Source organism: Pristiophorus japonicus, chromosome 13 (assembly GCF_044704955.1).
Source record: "Pristiophorus japonicus isolate sPriJap1 chromosome 13, sPriJap1.hap1, whole genome shotgun sequence".
NCBI lineage: Eukaryota > Metazoa > Chordata > Chondrichthyes > Pristiophoridae > Pristiophorus > Pristiophorus japonicus.
The window spans coordinates 172,157,310-172,165,117 of record NC_091989.1 but is presented as its reverse complement, the minus strand read 5'-3'; the positions used below and the strand labels follow the sequence as shown (position 1 = coordinate 172,165,117).

The 7,808-nt window shown below is 42.6% G+C and overlaps 1 pseudogene; it reads left to right on the top strand.

Annotated features, from left to right (window-relative positions):
* The first annotated feature begins 7,261 nt into the window (after positions 1-7,261).
* Positions 7,262-7,499, top strand: LOC139279174 (U2 spliceosomal RNA; annotated as a pseudogene).
* Positions 7,500-7,808: the final 309 nt, after the last annotated feature.

Below are 7,808 nucleotides of genomic sequence, written 5' to 3'. Positions count from 1 at the left end.
TCCTATTCTTGATCACTATCCAGTGACACCTACATGTGCAAATGTTGTGTAAGAATTGAATTCCCTCTCTCCCATCAATCCCATACTCCTATGGTCAAGTTGCCTAGTCTCCGACATGAAGAGTGGTCATTTGTGCAATGTCCAAACGGGGTCTCCATGCCCAGTGCACCTACAGGACAAAAAGACTTAACATTTGAAAAACAAATTTAATTAGGAAAAAAACAATCCTACCTCATCCCTCTCTGGGGACTCGAGTACATAAATCTAGGCTGACACTCCAGTGTAGTGCTGAGGGAGTGCTGCACTGTTGGAGGTGCCGTCTTTCAGATGAGATGTTAAACCGAGGCCCCATCTGCTCTCCCAGGTGGACGTAAAAGATCCCATGGCACTATTCAAAGAAGAGCAGGGGAGTTATCCCTGGTGTCCTGGCCAATATTTATTCCTCAATAAACATAACAAAGCAGTTTATCTGGTCATTATCACATTGCTGTTTGTGGGAACTTGCTGTGCGCACATAGGCTGCCGCGTTTCCCACATTACAACAGTGACTACACTCCAAAAGTACTTCATTGGCTGTAAAGTTCTTTGAGACGTCCGGTGGTATATAAATGCAAGTCTTTCTTTCTTTTCTTTCTCATGTCCAGAAGGGATGCTTTCTCTGCTCTTTAATCATCTCAGCAAAAATATAAAAATAACTAATATTTTACAATGATCACTTAGCAATTATTTGCATATTCGATTGCTAAAACTACTGAAGGAAAACAGATCTCAGCAACAACAACTTGCATATATGTAGTGCCTTTAACGTAGTGAAACATCCCAAAACGCTTCACAGGAGTGTAATCAAACAAAATTTGACACTGAGCCACATAAGGAGATGTTAGGATGGATGAGCAAAGAGGAGCGTCTTAAAGGAGGAGAGAGAGGTGGAGAGGTTTAGGGAGGGAGTTCCAGAGCTCGGCGCCCAAACTGCTGAAAGTAGGGCCACCAATGGTGGTGCAATTAAAATCAGGGAATGCGCAAGAGGCCAGAGGAGCGCAGATATCTCGGAGGGTTATAGCGCTGGAGGAGGTTACAGAAATTGGGAGGGACGAGGCCATGGAGGGATTTGAAAACAAGGATGAAAATTTTAAAATTAACCCAATGTAGGTCAGCGAGCACAGCTGTGATGGGTGAACGGGACTTGGTGCGAGTTAGGACACAGGCAGCAGAGTTTTGGATGAGCTCAAGTTTATGGAGGGTGGAAGATGGGAGGCCGGCCAGGAGTGTGTTGGAATAGTCAAGTCCAGAGGTAACAACGGCAAGGATGAGGGTTTCAGCAGAAGATGAGCTGAGGCAGAGTGGAGCCGGCCGATGTTACAGAGGTGGAAGTAGGCAATCTTGGTGATGGATATGTGGTTGGAAGCCCATCTCAAAAATGAGCTAAAGCAATAATGGACCCTGTGTGTTGGCCGTATTATTGTAAATGGTCCGTAGAGGCTAGGGAAGAAGTCACCAGGCTGCCCTATACATCAGGGACAGGTGTATAGACAGGGAGAGGGAAGTTCTTATAAAGAGACGGGAAGAAAGAAGTTGGAGATAGCAGTGGAGCATGTACTTGTGTTTGGAAGGTTTTCTGTCAAATTGTTTAATGACTCACTCAATACTGATCATCACGCCTACTGTGGATGTGATGGAGTGATAACAGCTGTGTGAAAAGACATTTCAGTAATGGGAACTGTATCAGGAACTATATAAACAGATTACAGCTGCAACACATTTTAGATTTTCAAGTTAAGTTTATCTAGCCATTGGTTTTACCAGTTTTATGAGTAATGCCTCGATTTCAAAATTTTCAACCTTGTTTACAAATCCCTCCATGGCCTCGCCCCTTCCTATCGCTGTAATTTCCTTCAGCCTCACAACAGCCCTCCGCCCCCCCCCCCCCCAACTCCCCAAGATGTCTGCGCTCCTCAAATTCTGCCCTTTTGAGCATCCCTGATTATAACTGCTCAACCATTGGTGGCTGTGCCTTCTGTTGCCTGGGTCCTAAGCTCTGGAACCCCCCCCCCTTCTAAACCTCTTTGCCTCTCTACCTCTCTTTCCTCCTTTAAGAAGCTCCTTAAAACCTACCTCTTTGACCAAGCTTTTGGCCATCTACCCTAATTTCTTCTTATGTGGCTCGGTGTCAATTTTTTTTGTCTTATAACACTCCTGTGAAGCGCCTTGGGGCATTTTACTATGTTAAAGGCGCTACATAAATACAAGTTGTTCTTGTTGTTTACATGTCATCTTTTGTTGTCTCCTGGAGAACAGCCTTCATAGTTCCTGGAGATCTTAAAATTATAAAATGTTGCAGTACAGCAGGAGGCCATTCAGCCCATTACACTGGTACCAGCTCTCTGAAGAAGCTGCCCATTAGGTCCCATTCCCCTGCCCTTCCATCATACCCTTTTAATTGTATCCTTATCAACTTTTTTGCGCTGCTTCCCTTTTAAAAATGATTATTGGTTCTGCTTCCACTATTGTTTCTGATAGGGCATTTCTTGTCCGATCAACTCTCTACGTAGATAAAAAAAATTCCAAACTCATTTCATTGTTTTTTTTGGTGATATCTTAAAGTTAAGCTCAGTACTTCCGTACCTTGTTTGCCTCATCAAAATTCTTCGTCATTTTGAACACCTCTGATTCACTGAGAACAACTCCAGTTCCTCTAGTCTAACATAACTGAAGCGTCTCTACTCTGGTTTTATCAGTGCACCTTTTCTGCACCTTCCTCATTGCCTTGACATCTTATCAAAATTAAGGTGCCCAAAACTGCAAACAATATTCTAATTTGTATCACAACTGATCATTTTTCATTTCTTCCCTCTTGATGAATATGCACATATCAAAAAACAGGGAGGTTTTGGAGAACAGCAGCATGGAAGGTACTGAGTCTAAAATCAATGAATTGAGGTAAGGGAGCTAAATACATTCTCAACATAAAATAAACTTTAAAATCATGGAGTTCGAAAAGTTCTTATATATTTTTTCTAACTCAGAAACCTGGATTACACGTCAAAGTGCTGGACATTGCCAAAGAACAGGAGAGAATATAAAGGAAATCAAGAAGGGTGACTTGGAGTTTTGAAAACCTGCAAGTTCTAGGTAAGGAGTTCCAAAGCTTTGAGGTTCTGGGAAAGAATTATAGTATGAGACAGTGTGACAAATCTTGAATTTCAACGCAGCAGGAAGGAAGAATAGCTCATAAGCTGTCATATTTAAAGCTTAGGAGGAACAAGAAAGTAGATTTCACAGAAGCACTGACCTTAGTACTATCTATCAAATGAAAAGAGACCAGAAAGATGAAAAGAGCTTCGAGGCTAGAAGTTAGAGAAGAATCACTTATTAAACAACAAGTTTTTCCATCTATCCTATCTCGAAGTGTGACAGAGGTGTAAGAAGAGCTTCCCCAGATATGGAGGCACATTCAAGTCTTAGACAGGATGGCAGGGAATAGGGAAAATATGATTTAAGCTAATGAAATTATTTCCGGGAGTTTCCTTGTAGGCTCTCCTGATTGGCCGGCATAACTTTGGTGGAAGATCGGCGGAAGGTCCAGATAGACCCGTACATGGGACATCCGCAGATCTTCTGCTGAAGTTACGTTGAAAATAGTGTTATGGAAATGAGGGCAACCTTGCATGATGATCATAGATCTGGTTGAAGCGTTCAAATGGGTTAATTTCACGTGCAGCAGGGAACAGAGGGATATAGTGCTAATAGTGAGGAACAAGAGAGGTGGAAATAGTCTGGGCAGGTCTTAAACATGAGGCAAGTAAGCTAGGACGAAATTACACATTTTTTCTTGTCTTTCTATTGGAATAAAACCAACGATTTTCATGATTAAATACATGCCTGAGGATTACCATAGGCTGTAAGTATCATTTTTTACATTTAAATGTGCTTGTTCGATAGTGGTTCAACTAACCAGGAGGCAACAGAGCAGAGTAGCACTGGGGTAAGTGTAAACCACAAGGTGATAGGAAAGGACAATATGTATGAATATAAAGGGGCTGCAGGAGGGATCAAAACTAAAAATCATGGTTTAAAAACTAGTATTAAAACACTCTACCTAAATGCACGCAGCATTCGAAATAAAGTACATGAGTTGACGGCACAAATTATTACAAATGGGTATGATTTGGTGGCCATTAGAGAAACGTGGTTGCAGGGTGGCCAAGGCTGGGAATTAAACATAGAGGGGTATCTGACAATTCGGAAAGATAGACAAGAAGGGAAAGGAGGTGGGGTAGCTCTGTTAATAAAGGATGATATCAGGGCAGTTGTGAGAGACTATATTGGCTCTAATGAACAAAATGTTGAATCATTATGGGTGGAGATTAGAGAGAGTAAGGGGAAAAAGTCACTGGTGGGCGTAGTTTATAGGCCCCCAAATAATAACTTCACGGTGGGGCGGGCAATAATCAAGGGAATAATGGAGGCATGTGAAAAAGGAACGGCAGTAATCATGGGGGATTTTAACCTACATATCGATTGGTCAAATCAAATCGCACGGGGTAGCCTTGAGGAGGAATTCATAGAATGCATACGGGATTATTTCTTCGAACAGTATGTTACAGAACCTACAAGGGAGCAAGCTATCTTAGATCTGGTCCTGTGTAATGAGACAGGAATAATTAACGATCTCCGAGTAAAAGATCCTCTCGTAATGAGTGATCACAGTATGGTTGAATTTGTAATACAGATTGAGAATGAGGAAGTAGTGTCTCAAATGAACGTACTATGCTTAAACAAAGGGGACTACAGTGGGATGAGGGCAGAGTTGGCTAAAGAAGACTGGAAACACAGACTAAACGTTAGCACAATTGAGGAACAGTGGAGGACTTTTAAGGAGCTCTTTCACAGTGCTCAACAAAAATATATTCCAGTGAAAAAGAAGGGTGGTAAGAGAAGGGATAACCAGCCGTGGATAACCAAGGAAATAAAGGAGAGTATCAAATTAAAAACCAATGCGTATAAGGTGGCCAAGGTTAGTGGGAAACTAGAAGATTGGGAAAATTTTAAACGACAGCAAAGAATAACGAAGAAAGCAATAAAGAAAGGAAAGATAGATTACGAAAGTAAACTTGCGCAAAACATAAAAACAGATAGTAAAAGCTTTTACTGATATATAAAACAGAAAAGAGTGACTAAAGTAAATGTTGGTCCCTTAGAAGATGAGAAGGGGGATTTAATAATGGGAAATGTGGAAATGGCTGAGACCTTAAACAATTATTTTGCTTCGGTCTTCACAGTGGAAGACACAAAAACCATGCCAAAAATTGCTGGTCACGGGAATGTGGGAAGGGAGGACCTTGAGATAATCACTATCACTAGCGGGGTAGTGCTGGACAGGCTAATGGGACTCAAGGTAGACAAGTCCCCTGGTTCGGATGAAATGCATCCCAGGGTATTAAAAGAGATGGCGGGAATTATAGCAGATGCATTCGTTATAATCTACCAAAATTCTCTGGACTCTGGGGAGGTACCAGCGGATTGGAAAGCAGCTAATGTCACGCCTCTGTTTAAAAAAGGGGACAGACAAAAGACAGGTAACTATAGGCTGGTTAGTTTAACATCTGTAGTGGGGAAAATGCTTGAAACTATCATTAAGGAAGAAATAGCGGGACATCTAGATAGGAATAATGCAATCAAGTAGATGCAACATGGATTCATGAAGGGGAAATCATGTTTAACTAATTTATTGGAATTCTTTGAGGATATAATGAGCATGGTGGATAGAGGTGTACCGATGGATGTGGTGTATTTAGATTTCCAAAAGGCATTCGATAAGGTGCCATTAAAAGGTTACGGCAGAAGATAAAGGTACGCGGAGTCAGAGGAAATGTATTAGCATGGATCGAGAATTGGCTGGTGAACAGAAAGCAGAGAGTCGGGATAAATGGGTCCTTTTCAGGGTGGAAATCGGTGGTTAGTGGTGTGCCACAGGGATCGGTGCTGGGACCACAACTGTTTATAATATACATAGATGACCTGGAAGAGGGGACAGAGTGTAGTGTAACAAAATTTGCAGATGACACAAAGATTCGTGGGAAAGCGGGTTGTGTCGAGGACACAGAGAGGCTGCAAAGAGATTTACATAGGTTAAACGAATGGGCTAAGGTTTGGCAGATGGAATACAATGTCGGAAAATGTGAGGTCATCCACCTTGGAAAAAAAACAGTAAAAGGGAATATTATTTGAATGGGGAGAAATTACAACATGCTGCGGTGCAGAGGGACCTGGGGGTCCTTGTGCATGAATCCCAAAAAGTTAGTTTGCAGGTGCAGCAGGTAATCAGGAAGGCGAATGGCATATTGGCCTTCATTGCGAGAGGGATGGAGTACAAAAGCAGGGAGATCCTGCAACTGTATTGAGTATTGGTGAGGCCGCACCTGGAGTACTGCGTGCAGTTTTGGTCACCTTACTTAAGGAAGGATATACTAGCTTTGGAGGGGGTACAGAGACGATTCACTAGGCTTATTCCGGAGATGAGGGGGTTACCTTATGATGATCGATTGAGTAGACTGGGTCTTTACTCGTTGGAGTTCCGAAGGATGAGGGGTGATCTTATAGAAACATTTAAAATAATGAAAGGGATAGACAAGATAGAGGCAGAGAGGTTGCTTCCACTGGTCGGGGAGACTAGAACTAGGGGGCACAGCCTCAAAATACGGGGGAGCCAATTTAAAACCGAGTTGAGAAGGAATTTCTTCTCCCAGAGGGTTGTGAATCTGTGGAATTCTCTGCCCAAGGAAGCAGCTGAGGCTAGCTCATTGAATGTATTCAAATCACAGATAGATAGATTTTTAACCAATAAGGAAATTAAGGGTTACGGGGAGCGGGCGCGTAAGTGGAGCTGAGTCCACGGCCAGATCAGCCATGATCTTGTTGAATGGCGGAGCAGGCTCGAGGGGCTAGATGGCCTACTCCTGTTCCTAATTCTTATGTTCTTATGTTAACTATCATCTGCCTCTTTCTGATCCCTTTGCATTTGGTTATGACTTTTTGTTATTCACTCCTTATTGTCGGTTAGTCTCGGTGAAGTCCAGTCTGTTCAAAGTTGCAGTCTCCTCAGCTGGTATACAGGAATCTGCCAAACCCCATCTCTTGGAGTCGTTCCAGCCATTGCCACATAAACAGAAAGCTCCATACCGCAATAACAGCTGTGATTTTTCCTGAACCTCAATGAAGGGATGAAAATCTGAAATCAAAACTGGCAATCTATTGGGAAACCACCGCTTCTCGGTCTTTTGGCTAAGATCATGCGTAACTGACCTGACAGGGGAGTAACCATGACCCCAACGTGGTTCTCCCTGGATCAGGAAGGTGATTCTCCTATGCTTTTTGGAAAGAGGAGGTGGGTGGGGTAGTTTGACCCATCCACCTCCACGGAGGTGTGTGGGGGGCCTGACCCATCCACCTCCATGGCACGAACCTGGTATTGCAGTACTTCCAGGAACGGTGCTTGGGCTCTAGGCCTTTTGGCTAAGAGCATTGGCGCAGGGTGATCCTTGATGTGTGCAAGGTGACCTCTGACGTTTGTGATCTGACAAAGAATTGGAAAGATTGGCAACGAATCAAAAAAAAAGAAAATCTATTGGGAAACATGAGAGATAGAGCGTTAAAAAGAAGAAAAAAGATAAAATGCACCAAAAAGAGACAAAAAATGATTAAAGAATTAAAAGGGAAAAAAAAAACCCCCAAAAAGTTTTTTCTGCCATTTTTTTCTCTCATTCCCAATCTCGGAAGGCACGTACTTGCTGGGGCCACAATTTCATGGA